At 42.1% G+C, this 18648-nt stretch overlaps 1 non-coding gene across 1 annotated transcript; it reads left to right on the forward strand.

Annotated features, from left to right (window-relative positions):
• Window positions 1-3314: 3314 nt before the first annotated feature.
• LOC117524034 lies at window positions 3315-3429 on the forward strand. Its single transcript, XR_004564681.1, has one exon. It is a non-coding gene; the product is annotated as a U5 spliceosomal RNA (small nuclear RNA).
• The last annotated feature ends 15219 nt before the right edge of the window (window positions 3430-18648 follow it).

Here is an 18648-nt window from a genome sequence, read left to right on the forward strand (position 1 = left end):
CACTTTGTATTACTGCACACCATGAGCTACCGTACTTTGTGTTGTTACATGTCATGGGTTACTGCACTTTGTATTACTGCACGTCATGAGCTACTGTACTTTGTGTTGTTACATGTCATGGGTTACTGCACTTTGTATTACTGCACATCATGAACTACCATACTTTGTTTTAGGGCACATCATGAACTACTGTACTTTGTTTTAGGGCACATCATGATTTAGTACACTTTGTATTATTGCTTGTTGTGAGTTACTACACTTTGTATTACTGCACACCATGAGCTACCGTACTTTGTGTTGTTACATGTCATGGGTTACTGCACTTTGTATTACTGCACATCATGAACTACCATACTTTGTTTTAGGGCACATCATGAACTACTGTACTTTGTTTTAGGGCACATCATGATTTAGTACACTTTGTGTTATTGCTTGTTGTGAGTTACTATACTTTGTATTACTGCACACCATGAGCTACCGTACTTTGTGTTGTTACATGTCATGGGTTACTGCACTTTGTATTACTGCACGTCATGAGCTACTGTACTTTGTGTTGTTACATGTCATGGGTTACTGCACTTTGTATTACTGCACATCATGAACTACCGTACTTTGTTTTAGGGCACATCATGATTTAGTACACTTTGTATTATTGCTTGTCATGAGCTACTGTACTTTGTGTTGTTACATGTCATGGGTTACTGCGCTTTGTATTACTGCACATCATGAGCTATTCTACTTTGTGTTGTTACATGTCATGGATTACTGCACTTTGTATTACTGCATGTCATGAGCTACTGTACTTTGTGTTGTTACATGTCATGGGTTACTGCACTTTGTATTACTGCACGTCATGAGCTACTGTACTTTGTGTTGTTACATGTCATGGGTTACTGCACTTTGTATTACTGCACATCATGAACTACCATACTTTGTTTTAGGGCACATCATGATTTAGTACACTTTGTATGATTGCTTGTCGTGAGTTACTACACTTTGTATTACTGCACACCATGAGCTACCGTACTTTGTTTTGTTATATGTCATGGGTTACTGCACTTTGTATTACTGCACACCATGAGCTACTGTACTTTGTGTTGTTACATGTCATGGGTTACTACACTTTGTATTACTGCACACCATGAGCTACCGTACTTTGTGTTGTTACATGTCATGGGTTACTGCACTTTGTATTGCTGCACATCATGAACTACTGTACTTTGTTTTAGGGCACATCATGATTTAGTACACTTTGTATTATTGCTCGTCGTGAGTTACTACACTTTGTATTACTGCATGTCAAGTTACTCCACTTTGTGTTATTGCATATCATGAGTTACTCCACTTTACTGTGACTGTTCAAAGGGTTTGGGGAGCTTTCCTGAGGCAGTGACTGTGGTAGATGTCCTTTAGTTTTGGGAGCTGCTGATGGTTCTCTCAGCTCTTGGCACGACTCGCTGTAGTGCTCTCCGGTCAGCTGCAGAACCACACACAGATGCAGTGCGTTAGGATGTTGTATGTGGTGCAGTGGTAGGAGAGCAGGACACGCTGAGAAAGGTCAGATTTCCTCAGCATTCTCAGGAAGAAGAGATGCTGTTGGGCCTTTTTCAGCAGAGGGATGGTGGCGGATGTCCACAAGAGGTTGACTGAGATGTGGGTTCCCAGGAAAGTGAAGGTCAAGACTTCTTCTTCAATCCCCATTGATGAACATGGGAGTGTGTTCCTTATCTTCAGGTCTCCAGAAGATCTCCAGCTGAGCTCCACCTCACCAAATTCTCCCCTTCTGCTCTGTAGGCTGACTCATCACAATGAGAGATCAGCCCAATCACGATCGCTTCACCTGCAAACTTTATGATGGTGCTGGAGTTATGTGCAGGAAAACGGTCGTGAATGAACAGGATTGGGGAGAGTCCACAGCCTTGCAGAGTGCTGATGTTCAGGGTTATGGAAGATGAGGCGTGTGGATCTGAGCACACCACTTGTGGGCGCCCTGACAGGAAGCTGGAAATCCAGTTTGTGGATGAGCTGAGATTGAATGACAGTGTCATAGTCTACAAAGAGCATCCTGTGACCTCCACATGTGTCAGGACTGTGTGAAGAGCTACAGAGATCATCTGTAGATCTGTTTGCTCTGTATGCAAATTGGTTTGAGTCCATAACTTCATTGTTGCTTTTTGTAATGACTTTTCTCTCTTTTGAAAGTTAATCATTAGTAATTAAAGCTAAACAAAAATTTTGTTGAAAAAGAATCTCATGAAAAGCTAAAGGTTTAGCTGATAAAAAAAAGTGGGGAGATTTACTTTGAATGTGTTATTAATTATAAAAAGAGGCTAAAAACACATTTGGATGAAGCACTTTTTTGTTGTGAAAGTGTTGGAACACGGACCCACAACAGGGGGCGCAATGAACGGACAATGGAGAAGGTAAATAACAAGATTTACTTCTGTGACACAGGCACAATTAATATAACAAACACAATTTGGGGTCGAATCCGCTGGTGTCGTGTGGGCAGGCTCGAAGGTAGGAGACGTCCGTCTCAGTCGAACCGGAACCACCCAGATCTCCTCTGCCACCGAACCCTGGAAATACTGGAACCGCCAAGTCCCGAATTCCCAGGTGGCCACTGCCTCCGCTCGTCGGATCCGGTACTGCTGGCGGGAGAGAGCAACAACACACAGGAGTGGATGACCGCACCCAGTAACGGAGAGGGGAAGAGCCGCCTCCACCTCTTGTCAAAGAACAGCAGGAAGGTGAGTACTTATCCAAACAATGAAGCTATCTGTAGTCACCAGTCCTGAAAAGGTTTAATAGGTTTAGCTGGTTAATATATATAACTGCAGAGAATACTACCTTAGTCTTAGGCGATATCTCGGCACTGAGGTGGAGACGCCGTCCTCCTGATATACCTCTGTGCTGAGTGGAACAGCTGTGTCTGGTGATGGGTGACAGCTGTCACCCAGGCTACTCCCATGATGCGGCAGCGCCCTCTGGTGCCTGGAGCCCGCACTCCAGGCAGGGCGCCCTCTGGTGGTGGTGGGCCAGCAGTACCTCCTCTTCAGCGGCCCACACAACACTTTTTGACTGCAAATGAAAGTGGAATCCCATAATGCTTTGCGCAAAACCATGAAGCCATTATTGTAGTTTTTAACATGTTTTATTTGTGTCATACAAATTCACAACTCATAGATGTTTGCTTTATTGTTTACACATTATTATGTGGGATTTTGTTATTATGATAAATAAATTAGAAGCAACCATCAGTGAGGTTTGTGTGCTCAGCGGTGTGATGCGACAGCTGAAGTGAGAAAACAATGTGCTCTTCTTTCTCTTCAAACCGTATAAATCTTTTGCCTTTTACTAAAGATTTCCGTGGAGAGAAAGTCAAAGAGTTTACTTGAATTTTTTGATGCTTTACTCTTTAGTAAGGCTTTCTTAAGTGTTGAAAAGAATTAATGCATTAAAAATATGCAGTTTCAATACTTCTGTTACATTCTAGACCAGCTTGTAAGAGAAAAAGCACTTTCACCTGCACCGTTAGCTTCTGATATGGTTTTTGAAGTGTGGGTTTTTTCTCTTTTTTTTTAGTTCCTAGTCTAATTGTCAATTTTCAACTAATCAGTACAACCTGAGGTTATTCAACAACACTTACAATCTAGCATCAATATGCCATGGTCTCCAGTAGCTGTAGCCAGGTATTGATGGGGTACAGTACACAACTATCTTTTGTAGTTTCATTTCAGTTCTCCAACTAATTTCTTCCCACCCCCTGCAAACTACTTTTTGAGTCCTTTCTTTCTCATGGGAGAATTAATTCTTACGATTTACTTGAGCACTTCATTCAGGTGCCGTACTCCTCCATAGTTTCTGCCCAGGTGATCCTGTTTTACACTGCCTACCTGTCTTGCACCTGTTGTATTTTGTTATGTGAGTTTTGCAGTATTTGTCTTGTCTTTTGCACTATTAGATACTGTTATTTTTTAGATTTGATATCTGATTTGTGTTTTACATGCTATGAAATGACATTTTGTTCATCTACATGCCTGTACGGAGCAGAATGACAGTAAAGCTGACTTGACTTTACTTAACTTGACTTTATTTACTTTACACCTGTGATAGACTGGCATCCTGTCCAGGGTGGACTTTGTCTCATAAATGACCTCAATCACAAAGAAATACAAACAGCGTGGTGCTGTGTGGTAAATCTGTCTGGAGCAGGAAGTTCTCAAAAACTATGTGACCAAGCAAGAAGGAGACAAGTGAGGGAAGCCACCAAGGGCAACTTGGAAGATGTTATAGGCTTCTGCAAATGTGATTGAAAAAACTGGGGACAGTGCAACTTTTGTCTGTTGACCTCAGCAGTGACTGAAGGACCGTCAGACAAGAAAATGGATCAAGTCTCAGCTGATGTCTTTCATGCTTTGTGGCAAACTGAATTTTGTCAATGAGAGAAGTAAATTAAGTCCAGGACATATTCATTGATTTGGAAATGTTCATGTATCCATCCGCTGACTTGTCTTAAGAAACCTGCCTGTGAAAATGATTATCTGTATTCAGAATCATCCTTACTGTCCAATTACTTATGGCCTCAGTAAATGGAGGACTGGATGTAAAAACTGCTGTAATTCCTGAATGATGAATGTGATATTTTTGTGAAAACCCTTGAATTAAAGCTAAAAGTCTCCAAGCACATCTTGATTGTTTTATTTTAACTCCACTAGAGAAAAACTGTCTCTGTCCAATTTCTGATGGACATGGACAGAGTTGACTGCTGGTCCAGATGGTACCTGATAAGCTTCTGTCCCAGGAGGCAGCGCGTCCAGAGCTCAGCTGAACTGGACGCAGTGATCCGGTCATGAATAACTTCATGATACTCGGCGTCAAACTCCTCTTTATATTTCTGCTGCTGCTCCAGTGTGGTGATGACGCCGTATTTGCTGAAAAACCAAAACAGAACTTATTGAAAACTATTCTGCTGCTTTACCTTCATCTGTCAACAGAAAATCAACATTATTTCAACTAAAGTGTAATCAAATTATCAACTGAAAAAATAAATAAAAAAGCCTTAATTCCTTTGTAGTTGTACTGCCTGGTGTCTGACAAAGTCTCATGCTGATTAATATTCATGAATAAAATTATTTTTAGACTTGGATGAAAAAGCCAATTTTTTTTCTGAATATAAACATACTATACTGTACAAGTACAAATTAAAGTCATTTTAAAAGTGCTCCAGTCATGTTCTTGTTGATAAATGAGATCTTAGCATCTTTTCATTATTTTGTAGATGGATAAAAATGATCATTCTGCTTGAGCTGCTAAAATCTCCACTAGGTGGCACTGCAGAATAGTTCTGAGTCTATTTATAATGTAGAAGCTTTTCATTGAGATATTCCTTGATTAGTGTTGTATTCCTATAATGACACTGTACGAGCTGTTTGGACACGAGATTTATCTATAAACAGCAGTTTTTCTTTTTTTTTCAGATAAAAACTAATTGATTATGTTTGCTTTCCTAAAATCTCCACTAGATGGCACTGCAGAATGGCTTTCTTTTTTTTTTTTTTTTTTTTTTTTAAGGGGTCACTAAGGTCAGTTGAGGAAAAGTAGGTGAGATTTTTCAGCACATCCAGAAAAGATCAAAAACAACTTGTTGATTCTGTCACTCAAACTCCATTTCTGCAGCTGATTTCTAAGTTCAAACTCCTCCTGAAATGGGGAATGTCGAGTGTGTATGAGGCTGAAACACAACGTTAATGGAACTTACTTGACGTAGTCGGGGAGTGGAGTCGCTGAGGTTAAAGTAACCATAGCTTTCTCTCCCGTGTGGTCTGATGAGAGAAAGAAAAAACACAGACACAAATGGTGAAGTCAGTCGACCAATAAGAATGTTGGAAGCACCAGCTGCATTGAGGCTAACGGAGGGAGTTATTGATCACTATCTGTGATCAGAGGCCTGATCCAGGGCAGGCGGTGACATCAGCAACCTGCGAGGCAGGAGGCAGTGCCGCCTGCTGAGTCTCAGGGTCAAAGGTCACCTAGATGTGGAGGCAGCGTTGCACTCCTCACTCTCTTGTATGAACCAGGATGAAGTGATCAGTGTGAAGTAAAAATACTTCACTACTGTACTTAAGTACGTTTTGGGAGACTTTGTACTTTACTTGAGTTTTTTTTAATTCAACTTACTTTCACTTTTACTTCACTACATTTCCGACCTTAATTGCAATAAATTTTCTATTCGCCATGCCGTTACTAGTTACAAAACACACACACACAAAAAAGTCGTGTTTTCACCCAGAGACACCACTGATTACTAGTGACTGCAACGAAGTCAGGCCGATTTGTCATGAGGCATGTCCCATAGGTTTGTTTTTTTTTGTTTTTTTGTTTTTTTGCAGTTGTGCACTTGGGGGATGTTTGTCAGGAAAATGATCATTTCTCTACATTGATTACAGACCTGCAGCGGGTCTGTAATCAACTTTTCTGCAGCGCAGCTTTGCTTTGAACCTTGAACCAATCAAAGCAGTGATTCGCAGGTCGAAGCAGTGCTTCGATCTACGATTCGTGGATTTTATTTCACTTTATCCTAATTTTTTTCCCGCTCAAAGCCTGAAGAGCATATGTCTGTGAGTAATATTTAATATTTTTATGTTAAATCGGCCTAAAAATGGGACCAATGCTAACGCGTTAGCATGTCTATGGCGTTTTCGATGTTAAAGTTAGCATTAAGCTGTTCGCATCAGCACATTTGTGTTGATTTGTGTTCGTTGTCGTAAAAGAGTCGAATTGTTATTTTTTTAATTTATTTTTATTCATATATTAATAATAATAATAATAGCAACAACAATAATAGTCTACATAATAGTCAATAATAGTCAATAATAATAGACTAATAATGTTACAGTACAATTTTAGAGAAAGAGACAAAAAGAACCTAATGAAACAAAACACAACAGAAAAGATAAAACCATGTAACAATGAAAATAAATAAATACATATAGAAATACATAACTGTTTCCTGTGAACACCTAGTGAGTAGCCTACTCTCGTTTAGGTTCTGAAACCTTGTTTCTGAAGTGTTTTTGTGTGATGTGCACAATTTTCAGTATTTTGACTAATATTTACAAGCCTAGATAAACTTTTATAACAAAAAAATCAGTCTGTTTTTGATTATTAACATTTACTTGTACTTTTACTTTCAATACTTGAGTACATTTAGTTGTACGTTACTTGTCATACTTAACTACAATAAATACTAGATACTGTTGTGAAAGTGTAGGAACACAGACCCACAACAGGGGGCGCAAATGAACGGACAATGGAGGAAGTCAAATAACAACACTTTACTGTTGTGAATAAGCACAACAAACACAGCAGATTACAATAATAGACAAAGAAGTCAATTCACAAAATGTGTCACGTGGGCAGGCTCGAAGATAAGAGACGTCTGTCCAAAGCAGAACCGGAACCACACGATTTCCTCTGCCACCGAGCCCCAGGAATACTGGAGCCGGCAAGTCCCAAACTCCCAGGTGGCCACTGCCTCCGCTTGTCGGATCTGGTACTGCTGGCGAGGAACAAAAACAGTTAAATGTGGGTGCGTGTGCACCCAGCAACACGTATGGTGGGAAAACCACCTCCACCTCTCGTCGGAAGAAATGTCTGCTATCCAACGCACAAGGTAACAAAGTGTTAATGTCAGAAAGACAACACAGTCGGCTGAGTACGTTACCTCCTTGGTAGAGTGATATCTCGGCAAAGAGGTGGAGATGTCGTCTTGCTGATATACCACTGCAGATCAGATGATTGGTGACAGCTGTCGTAGGTGATAAGTGACAGCTGTCACCCCGGCTGCTCCTGTGAGGCGGCAGCGCCCTCTGGTGCCTGGAGCCCGCACTCCAGGCAGGGCGCCCTCTGGTGGTGGTGGGCCAGCAGTACCTCCTCTTCAGCGGCCCACACAACAGGACCCCCCCCCCTCAACGGGCGCCTCCTGGCGCCCGACCAGGCTTGTCCGGGTGGCGGCGGTACCAGTTTCCAGTGTGTGTCAGTCAAATCCAGTTTCCAGTGTGTGTGTGTCAGTCAAATCCAGTTTCCAGTGTGTGTGTGTGTGTGTGTGTCAGTCAGTCAAATCCAGTTTCCAGTGTGTGTGTCTCAGTCAAATCCAGTTTCCAGTGTGTGTGTCAGTCAAATCCAGTTTCCAGTGTGTGTGTCTCAGTCAAATCCAGTTTCCAGTGTGTCGGCCAAATCCAGTTTCCAGTGTGTGTGTCTCAGTCAAATCCAGTTTCCAGAGTGTGTGTGTCAGTCAAATCCAGTTTCCAGTGTGTGTGTCTCAGTCAAATCCAGTTTCCAGTGTGTGTGTCAGTCAAATACAGTTTCCAGTGTGTGTGTCAGTCAAATCCAGTTTCCAGTGTGTGTCTTAGTCAAATCCAGTTTCCAGTGTGTGTGTCAGTCAAATCCAGTTTCCAGTGTGTGTGTGTCAGTCAAATCCAGTTTCCAGTGTGTGTGTCAGTCAAATCCAGTTTCCAGTGTGTGTCTTAGTCAAATCCAGTTTCCAGTGTGTGTGTCTCAGTCAAATCCAGTTTCCATTGTGTGTGTCAGTCAAATACAGCTTCCAGTGTGTGTGTGTGTAAGTCAAATCCAGTTTCCAGTGTGTGTGTGTGTGTGTGTGTGTCAGTCAAATCCATTTTCCAGTGTGTGTGTCAGTCAAATCCAGTTTCCAGTGTGTGTGTCTCAGTCAAATCCAGTTTCCAGTGTGTGTGTCAGTCAAATCCAGTTTCCAGTGTGTGTGTCTCAGTCAAATCCAGTTTCCAGTGTGTCGGTCAAATCCAGTTTCCAGTGTGTGTGTCTCAGTCAAATCCAGTTTCCAGTGTGTGTGTGTCAGTCAAATCCAGTTTCCAGTGTGTGTCTTAGTCAAATCCAGTTTCCAGTGTGTGTGTGTGTCAGTCAAATCCAGTTTCCAGTGTGTGTGTGTCAGTCAAATCCAGTTTCCAGTGTGTGTCTTAGTCAAATCCAGTTTCCAGTGTGTGTGTCAGTCAAATCCAGTTTCCAGTGTGTGTGTGTCAGTCAAATCCAGTTTCCAGTGTGTGTGTCTCAGTCAAATCCAGTTTCCAGTGTGTGTGTCAGTCAAATACAGTTTCCAGTGTGTATGTCAGTCAAATCCAGTTTCCAGTGTGTGTGTGTGTGTGTGTGTGTGTGTGTGTGTGTGTGTGTCAGTCAGTCAAATCCAGTTTCCAGTGTGTGTGTCTCAGTCAAATCCAGTTTCCAGTGTGTGTGTCAGTCAAATCCAGTTTCCAGTGTGTGTGTCTCAGTCAAATCCAGTTTCCAGTGTGTGTGTGTCAGTCAAATCCAGTTTCCAGTGTGTGTGTGTCAGTCAAATCCAGTTTCCAGTGTGTGTCTTAGTCAAATCCAGTTTCCAGTGTGTGTGTCAGTCAAATCCAGTTTCCAGTGTGTGTGTGTCAGTCAAATCCAGTTTCCTGTGTGTGTGTGTGTGTGTGTGTGTGTCAGTCAGTCAAATCCAGTTTCCAGTGTGTGTGTCTCAGTCAAATCCAGTTTCCAGTGTGTGTGTCAGTCAAATCCAGTTTCCAGTGTGTGTGTCTCAGTCAAATCCAGTTTCCAGTGTGTCGGTCAAATCCAGTTTCCAGTGTGTGTGTCTCAGTCAAATCCAGTTTCCAGTGTGTGTGTGTCTCAGTCAAATCCAGTTTCCAGTGTGTGTGTCAGTCAAATACAGTTTCCAGTGTGTGTGTCAGTCAAATCCAGTTTCCAGTGTGTGTCTTAGTCAAATCCAGTTTCCAGTGTGTGTGTAAGTCAAATCCAGTTTCCAGTGTGTGTGTGTCAGTCAAATCCAGTTTCCAGTGTGTGTCTTAGTCAAATCCAGTTTCCAGTGTGTGTGTCAGTCAAATCCAGTTTCCAGTGTGTGTCTCAGTCAAATCCAGTTTCCAGTGTGTCAGTCAAATCCAGTTTCCAGTGTGTGTCTTAGTCAAATCCAGTTTCCAGTGTGTGTGTCAGTCAAATCCAGTTTCCAGTGTGTGTCTTAGTCAAATCCAGTTTCCAGTGTGTGTCTCAGTCAAATCCAGTTTCCAGTGTGTCACTCAAATCCAGTTTCCAGTGTGTGTGTCAGTCAAATCCAGTTTCCAGTGTGTGTGTCTCAGTCAAATCCAGTTTCCAATGTGTGTGTGTCAGTCAAATCCAGTTTCCAGTGTGTGTGTCAGTCAAATCCAGTTTCCAGTGTGTGTGTCAGTCAAATCCAGTTTCCAGTGTGTGTGTGTCAGTCAAATCCAGTTTCCAGTGTGTCAGTCAAATCCAGTTTCCAGTGTGTGTGCGTCGGACAAATCCAGTTTCCAGTGTGTGTGTCAGTCAAATCCAGTTTCCAGTGTGTGTGTCTCGGTCAAATCCAGTTTCCAGTGTGTCAGTCACATCCAGTTTCCAGTGTGTGTGTGTCGGTCAAATCCAGTTTCCAGTGTGTGTGTCTCAGTCAAATCCAGTTTCCAGTGTGTGTGTCTTAGTCAAATCCAGTTTCCAGTGTGTGTCTCAGTCAAATCCAGTTTCCAGTGTGTGTCTCAGTCAAATCCAGTTTCCAGTGTGTGTCTTAGTCAAATCCAGTTTCCAGTGTGTGTGTCTCAGTCAAATCCAGTTTCCAGTGTGTGTGTGTGTGTGTGTCAGTCAAATCCAGTTTCCAGTGTGTGTGTCAGTCAAATCCAGTTTCCAGTGTGTGTCTGTCAAATCCAGTTTCCAGTGTGTGTGTGTCAGTCAAATCCAGTTTCCAGTGTGTGTGTGTCAGTCAAATCCAGTTTCCAGTGTGTGTGTGTCAGTCAAATCCAGTTTCCAGTGTGTGTCTTAGTCAAATCCAGTTTCCAGTGTGTGTCAGTCAAATCCAGTTTCCAGTGTGTGTGTCTCAGTCAAATCCAGTTTCCAGTGTGTGTGTCAGTCAAATCCAGTTTCCAGTGTGTGTGTCAGTCAAATCCAGTTTCCAGTGTGTGTGTGTCAGTCAAATCCAGTTTCCAGTGTGTCAGTCAAATCCAGTTTCCAGTGTGTGTGTGTCGGACAAATCCAATTTCCAGTGTGTGTGTCAGTCAAATCCAGTTTCCAGTGTGTGTGTGTCAGTCAAATCCAGTTTCCAGTGTGTCAGTCAAATCCAGTTTCCAGTGTGTGTGTCTCAGTCAAATCCAGTTTCCAGTGTGTGTGTCAGTCAAATCTAGTTTCCAGTGTGTGTGTCAGTCAAATCCAGTTTCCAGTGTGTGTGTCAGTCAAATCCAGTTTCCAGTGTGTGTGTCAGTCAAATCCAGTTTCCAGTGTGTGTGTCAGTCAAATCCAGTTTCCAGTGTGTGTGTGTCAGTCAAATCCAGTTTCCAGTGTGTGTGTCTCAGTCAAATACAGTTTCCAGTGTGTGTGTCAGTCAAATACAGTTTCCAGTGTGTGTGTCAGTCAAATCCAGTTTCCAGTGTGTGTCTTAGTCAAATCCAGTTTCCAGTGTGTGTGTCAGTCAAATCCAGTTTCCAGTGTGTGTCTCAGTCAAATCCAGTTTCCAGTGTGTGTCTTAGTCAAATCCAGTTTCCAGTGTGTGTCAGTCAAATCCAGTTTCCAGTGTGTGTGTGTCAGTCAAATCCAGTTTCCAGTGTGTGTGTCTCAGTCAAATCCAGTTTCCAGTGTGTGTGTGTGTGTGTGTCAGTCAAATCCAGTTTCCAGTGTGTGTGTCAGTCAAATCCAGTTTCCAGTGTGTGTCTGTCAAATCCAGTTTCCAGTGTGTGTGTGTCAGTCAAATCCAGTTTCCAGTGTGTGTGTGTCAGTCAAATCCAGTTTCCAGTGTGTGTGTGTGTCAGTCAAATCCAGTTTCCAGTGTGTGTCTTAGTCAAATCCAGTTTCCAGTGTGTGTCAGTCAAATCCAGTTTCCAGTGTGTATGTCTTAGTCAAATCCAGTTTCCAGTGTGTGTGTGTCAGTCAAATCCAGTTTCCAGTGTGTGTGTCAGTCAAATCCAGTTTCCAGTGTGTGTCAGTCAAATCCAGTTTCCAGTGTGTATGTCTTAGTCAAATCCAGTTTCCAGTGTGTGTGTGTCAGTCAAATCCAGTTTCCAGTGTGTGTCTCAGTCAAATCCAGTTTCCAGTGTGTGTGTCTCAGTCAAATCCAGGTTCCAGTGTGTGTGTCAGTCAAATCCAGGTTCCAGTGTGTGTGTCAGTCAAATCCAGTTTCCAGTGTGTGTGTCAGTCATCTCCCACTTGGTGCTCTGTGTTTCTGAGTACAGCTGTAAGTGTTTGGGATTGTTAATTCACACAGAGGGGTTGTGTGTTTAAATGCTGCTGGCACTTTCTGTTTTTTGTTTTCTTGTTTGATGGATTATTCCGGTTATATCTGCTCTTCTCTGTGGTCGTTTCTTTTTGGTGTTGAATCCTTGAACTGCAGACATTTGAGAATTAACACTTATTTTGCTTTATCGTCCTCGTGTACCTTTTTTTCTGCATTTTCAACAGTGAATCCAGCAGGAACTCATTGGAACTTATTTTCAGTCAAGAAAATTTTTAAAACTTGAATTTTTTATTTAATGCTTTCCAATCAGCAACTGCCTCAGTGTGAGAAGGTTCCAGGTTCTCTTCCCATCTGGTCCTTTCTTATGGAGTTCTCCCCGTGGGTTCCTCCAGGTGCAGGTTCACTGAACTGATGACTTTAAGCTGACTATAGGTGAGGTTGCGTTTGTCCATCTCTATGTGCCCCCCCACATTACCCTTAAGTGGAATAAGTGAATGTACAACCCCAATTCCATGAAGTTGGGACATTGTATAAAATGTAAATAAAAACAGAATCCAATGATTTTCAAATCCTCTTCAACCTATATTCAATTGAATACACCACAAAGACAAGATATTTAATGTTCAAACTGATAAACTTTATTGTTTTTGGGTAAATATTTGTTCATTTTGAAATGGATGCCTGCAACACGTTTCTAAAAAGCTGGGACAGTGGTATGTTTCCCACTGTGTTACATCACCTTTCCTTCTAACAACACTCAATAAGCGTTTCAACTAATTGTTGAAGCTTTTTAGGTGGAATTCTTTCCCATTCTTGCTTGATGTACGACTTCAGTTGTTCAACAGTCCGGGGTCTCTGTTGTATTTTGCGCTTCATAATGCGTCACACATTTTCAGTGGGTGACAGGTCTGGACTGCAGGCAGGCCAGTCTAGTACCCGCACTCTTTTACTTCGAAGCCACGCTGTTGTAACACGTGCAGAATGTGTCTTGGCATTGTCTTGCTGAAATAAGCAGGGACGTCCCTGAAAAAGACGTTGCTTGGATGGCAGCATGTGTTGCTCCAAAACCTGGATGTACCTTTCAGCATTGATGGTGCCATCACAGATGTGTAAGTTGTCCATGCCATGGGCACTAACACACCCCCATACCATCACAGATGCTGGCTTTTGAACTTTGCACTGGTAACAATCTGGATGGTCTTTTTCCTCTTTTGTCCAGAGGACACAACGTCCATGATTTCCAAAAACAATTTTAAATGTGGACACATCAGACTTTTAAGATTAGGCTTAAAACTTTCCTTTTTGCTAAAGCTTATAGTTAGGGCTGGATCAGGTGACCCTGAACCATCCCTTAGTTATGCTGCTATAGACTTAGACTGCTGGGGGGTTCCCATGATGCACTGAGTGTTTCTTTCTCTTTTTGCTCTGTATGCACCACTCTGCATTTAATCATTAGTGATCGATCTCTGCTCCCCTCCACAGCATGTCTTTTTCCTGGTTCTCTCCCTCAGCCCCAACCAGTCCCAGCAGAAGACTGCCCCTCCCTGAGCCTGGTTCTGCTGGAGGTTTCTTCCTGTTAAAAGGGAGTTTTTCCTTCCCACTGTCGCCAAGTGCTTGCTCACAGGGGGTCGTTTTGACCGTTGGGGTTTTTCTGTAATTATTGTTTGGCTTTTGCCTTACAATATAAAGCACCTTGGGGCAACTGTTTGTTGTGATTTGACGCTATATAAATAAAATTGATTTGATTGATTGAATATTACAAACTTTGTCAAATCATTTGTTTTTATAAATCACAACATATGTGTTCAAATTGTGCAGATCCTTTAGTTCCTGATTTGCACAGCTGTTATAAATGAGGCCCCATTAGGCCAAACCGTGTCACCAAGTTTGTTGAAGGAGCTGAACGTTTCATTTATTTGTTAGTGGCTTCGTTTGTGAGTGAAAAACAGACAAACACGTGGTTGAACAGGGACAGTGAACCAAATGAACTGAACGTGTTGATGACAACACCTGGAAAGAACAGTTCATCACTTCCAGTGTTGCATAAAGTACCGGAAAATCACACTTAAGTAAAAGTACAGATACCCATTAAAAAAATGACTTTGGTAGAAGTTCAAGTCACTGATTGAAATGCTACTGAAGTAAAAGTCTTAAAGTATCTAGTATTTATTGTACTTATGACAAGTAACGTACAACTAAATGTACTCAAGTATTGAAAGTAAAAGTACAAGTAAATGTTAATAATCAAAAACAGACTGATTTTTTTTATAAAAGTTTATCTAGGCTTGTAAATATTAGTCAAAATACTGAAAATTGTGCACATCACACAAAAACACTTCAGAAACAAGGTTTCAGAACCTAAACGAGAGCAGGCTACTCACTAGGTGTTCACACGAAACAGTTATGTATTTCTATATGTATTTATTTATTTTCATTGTTACATGGTTTTATCTTTTCTGTTGTGTTTTGTTTCATTAGGTTCTTTTTGTCTCTTTCTCTAAAATTGTATTGTAACATTATTAGTCTAGACATTATTGACTATTATTGACTATTATGTAGACTATTATTGTTGTTGCTATTATTATTAATATATGAATAAAAATAAATTAAAAAAATAACAATTTGACTCTTTTACGACAACGAACACAAATCAACACAAATGTGCTGATGCGAACAGCTTAATGCTAACTTGACCGTTTTTCCGTAATTATTGTATGGCTTTGTCTTACAATATAAAGCACTTTGGGGCAACTGTTTGTTGTGATTTGGCACTATATAAATAAAATTGATTTGATTTGATCAGACCACAGCACACTTATCCATTTTGTGTCTGTCCATTTCAAATGAGCTCTGGTCCAGAGAAGGCAGCAGCGTTTCTGGATGTTGTTGATGTATGTCTTTTGCTTTGCTTGGTAGAGTTTTAACTTGCACTTGTAGATGTAGTGACGAACTGTGTTAAATGATCCTTTACACAATGATGTTGGTTTTTAATGCAGTGCCGCCTGAGGGATCGAACGTCACGGGCATTCAATGTTGGTTTTCACCCTTGCTGCTTATGTGTAGAAAGTTCTTCAGATTCTCTGAATCTTCTGATTATATTATGGACTGTAGATGATGGAATCCCTAAATTCCTTCCAATTGAAAGCTGAGAAACATTGTTCTTAAACTGTTGGACTATTTTTTTCACACAGTTGTTCACAAAGTGGTGATCCTCACCCCATGTTTGCTTGTGAACGGCAGAGCCTTTGGGGACGATCCTTTTATACTCAATCATGACACTCACCTGTATCCAAACATGTATTCTTTGAGCATTCATCAACTTTCCCAGTCTTTTGTTGCCCCGTCTCAACTTTTTTGAAACCTGTTGCAGGCATCCATTTCAAAATGAGCAAATATTTGCACAAAAACAATAAAGTTTATCAGTTTGAACATTAAATATCTTGTCTTTTTGGTGGATTCAATTGAATATAGGTTGAAGAGGATTTGAAAATCATTGTATTGTTTTTATTTACATTTCACACAACGTCCCAACTTCATTGGAATTGGGGTTGTAGAAAATACATTTCTGAAAGGATGAATAAACTTGGTAGCTTCCACTCATCTTTCTCACACCCGAAACAAAATATCTGGTTTAGGGAGATACATGAATTTGGTTCAGGACAAAATCTATCAGTCAGCTTCTGTCCCCCCCCCCCCCCCCCCCCCCCCACACACACACACACACTTTACCTATTTTATCAGATGTTTCTTCCTGAATGTCTTAAATCTATCACGTCTGGTTGACAGGTGTGGCAAGACACAAATGCAGACACAAAGCTCTCTATCTAAAAACAGTTTACTGAGGTAGTAAACGAGGTCCGATACACAAGAAGGCAGTCCAAAATGAGCAACAGTACAAGGAACATCAGGCTAAGGCGCAGTTGAGGAAACAAGCAGGTGGTTAAAACACGTGAGGCTAGCAGGTCGAGAATACAAAAGCAGAGCTAGAGAGAAGGCACTAGGCGCATCAATCTGGCAAAGGACTGAGAAATGTGAGGAGCTATATATACCCCCAGGTGATGAGATGTAAATTGAAAGCAGGTGTGCGTGGAATGCACCAGAATGAGGGAGTGGCCAGAGAGAGGAAGACGCCCACCACCAAGAGCCAGGAGAGACAGACAAGAGAGATAGAGACAGACAGACCCAACCAGGAAAATCCCGGCAAGAGAATAAACAAACAGAAAAGCAATAAAACCAAGAAAATCTAACAAAAGCACACAACCAAACCAAAACATGAAAACAAAACCAGACAAAACTCACAACCTGAGTCCAGTCGGTTGTTGTTGGCCTGGTGGCCTGTTAAGTCTGTACTATGACAGGGAAACCCTCCAGTTTTAATTCCCACAGCCAGCAGCACTGTTGTTCTATGTTCCGTGTTTTCCTGCACTCATCTTGTACTAATGGGTGTATTTGTCTTCAGATGAGGTTTCTGTGAAGGCTCTCAGTTGTCCAGGTAGTAGAGAAGCTTGAATCTTCGACTGGACTGGGTTGCTTGACACAAGGACGTTTCGCTTCAAATCGCAGAAGCTTCCTCAGCTAAAATTCTTGCTCTGGAAGTCTGACTTCTGTCTGACTCTTGTAGAGAGTCAGACAGAAGTCAGACTTATGATGCAGTTTTGAGATAAGCCTCAAATATGCGGGTCGGTGACACGCAGAGACTCTGCTCATGTGACCCCCCCCCCACACACACACACACAGAATCACAACGCTGGAAGGTTCAAAACAGCATTTATTCAGGCGGCCACTGATGTTAGCGGTATAGTGCAAATAAGCAATTCAGAATCAGTCAACATTTCCGCGGTTAGAAAGGTCAGGGTCATTCACATGGAAGGTTTCCTGATGAGGAGCAGCAGAAGAACAATCCAAAAACACCAGCAAGGCATCATAATCACAGGAAACCAGTAAAACAGGCAACCACGGACCAAAATGGCAGCAAGGATCAATAACACAAACACGAGGAACGAATGTGAGCGTGCAAGCACAGCAGACAATGTGGGTGAAGCTCCACTGGAATCCATGATGTGGTTTAGGAGCAGTTTCACTGACTGACGTCATTCAAACAGGAGAGTCCTACAAGTCTTTGTTGGGGTACAAAAATGTCTGTCTGGTCTTGAGTCCTTTGTGGTGTCTGATGGTTCCACTGTAGAGTGTGTAGATGGTCACGGTGGTGAACAAGATAATGAAAGAGTGAGTTCCACGTGGCTTGAGGAGTCATTTTTTCAACCTGATCTCACGGCAAGTCGTGATTCAGCAGCACGAAATATACATTAATCTATTGGTTTGTGATATTGTCACGGCAGCACAAATTCATTCTAATTCATTCTGTGATGGCTGCACCAAATTAAAAGTGAAGCGGGGGGGGGGGGGGGGGGGTGGTTATGGTTATGGTTGGGGGAAGGAGCAGGGTTAGTAATATGAGTTTAAAAAACCCGTCACAAAAATTTGACTCATTTCATGACGGGCACACGAAAAAAAAAAGTGAGACTGGGCAGCGTTTTTTACCCGTTCAGGGGCTCCTGAGCCACACTGAGGTCTGAGGAGGTTTGAGGAGGTCTGAGGAGGCCTGAGGAGGTTTGAGGAGGTCTGAGGAGGTTTGGGGAGGTCTGAGGAGGTCTGAGGAGGCCTGAGGAGGTTTGAGGAGGTCTGAGGAGGTTTGGGGAGGTTTGAGGAGGTCTGAGGAGGCCTGAGGAGGTTTGAGGAGGTCTGAGGAGGCCTGAGGAGGTCTGAGGAGGTCTGAGGAGGTTTGAGGAGGTCTGAGGAGGCCTGAGGAGGTCTGAGGAGGTCTGAGGAGGCCTGAGACATCAAACCCAGGGCACACAGCAAACTGCACTGACAAAGAGACTCCTTTGGTCACTTTGAACTAATTATGGTGCAGTCACTTACTGATCCTTCTCCTCAGAAAACAAACCTCTGGAACACCTGCAGTTTGCCTCTGATGTTATTCAGACTCACTTAACTCAGTGTTGAATGCAGGAAAATCTAAATTCACATTGTTTTCAAATGGCAAAGAACGATTATCAACCAGTCTGTCCATCATCCTCTGACCTCTGACATCAACAAGGCAATTTCACTCACACAACTGCCGCTCACTGGATGTCTTATTTTTTTTGGTCTATTCTCTGTGAACCCTGGAGATGGTTGTGGGTGTAAATCCCAGTAGATAAGCAGTTTCTGAAACACTCAGACCAGCCCATCTGGTACCAACAACCGCACCACGTTCAAAGTCACTTAGATCCTCTTTCTTCCCCATTCTGGTGATCAGTTTGAACTTCAGCAAGTCGTCTTCACCGCGTCTAGATGACTGAACGTACTGAGTTTCTGTCATGTGATTGGCTGATCACCTAATAAAGTGTACCTAATAAAGTGGCCAGTGACTG

This window comes from Thalassophryne amazonica, chromosome 13 (genome assembly GCF_902500255.1).
Source record: "Thalassophryne amazonica chromosome 13, fThaAma1.1, whole genome shotgun sequence".
NCBI classification, from domain to species: Eukaryota; Metazoa; Chordata; class Actinopteri; order Batrachoidiformes; family Batrachoididae; genus Thalassophryne; species Thalassophryne amazonica.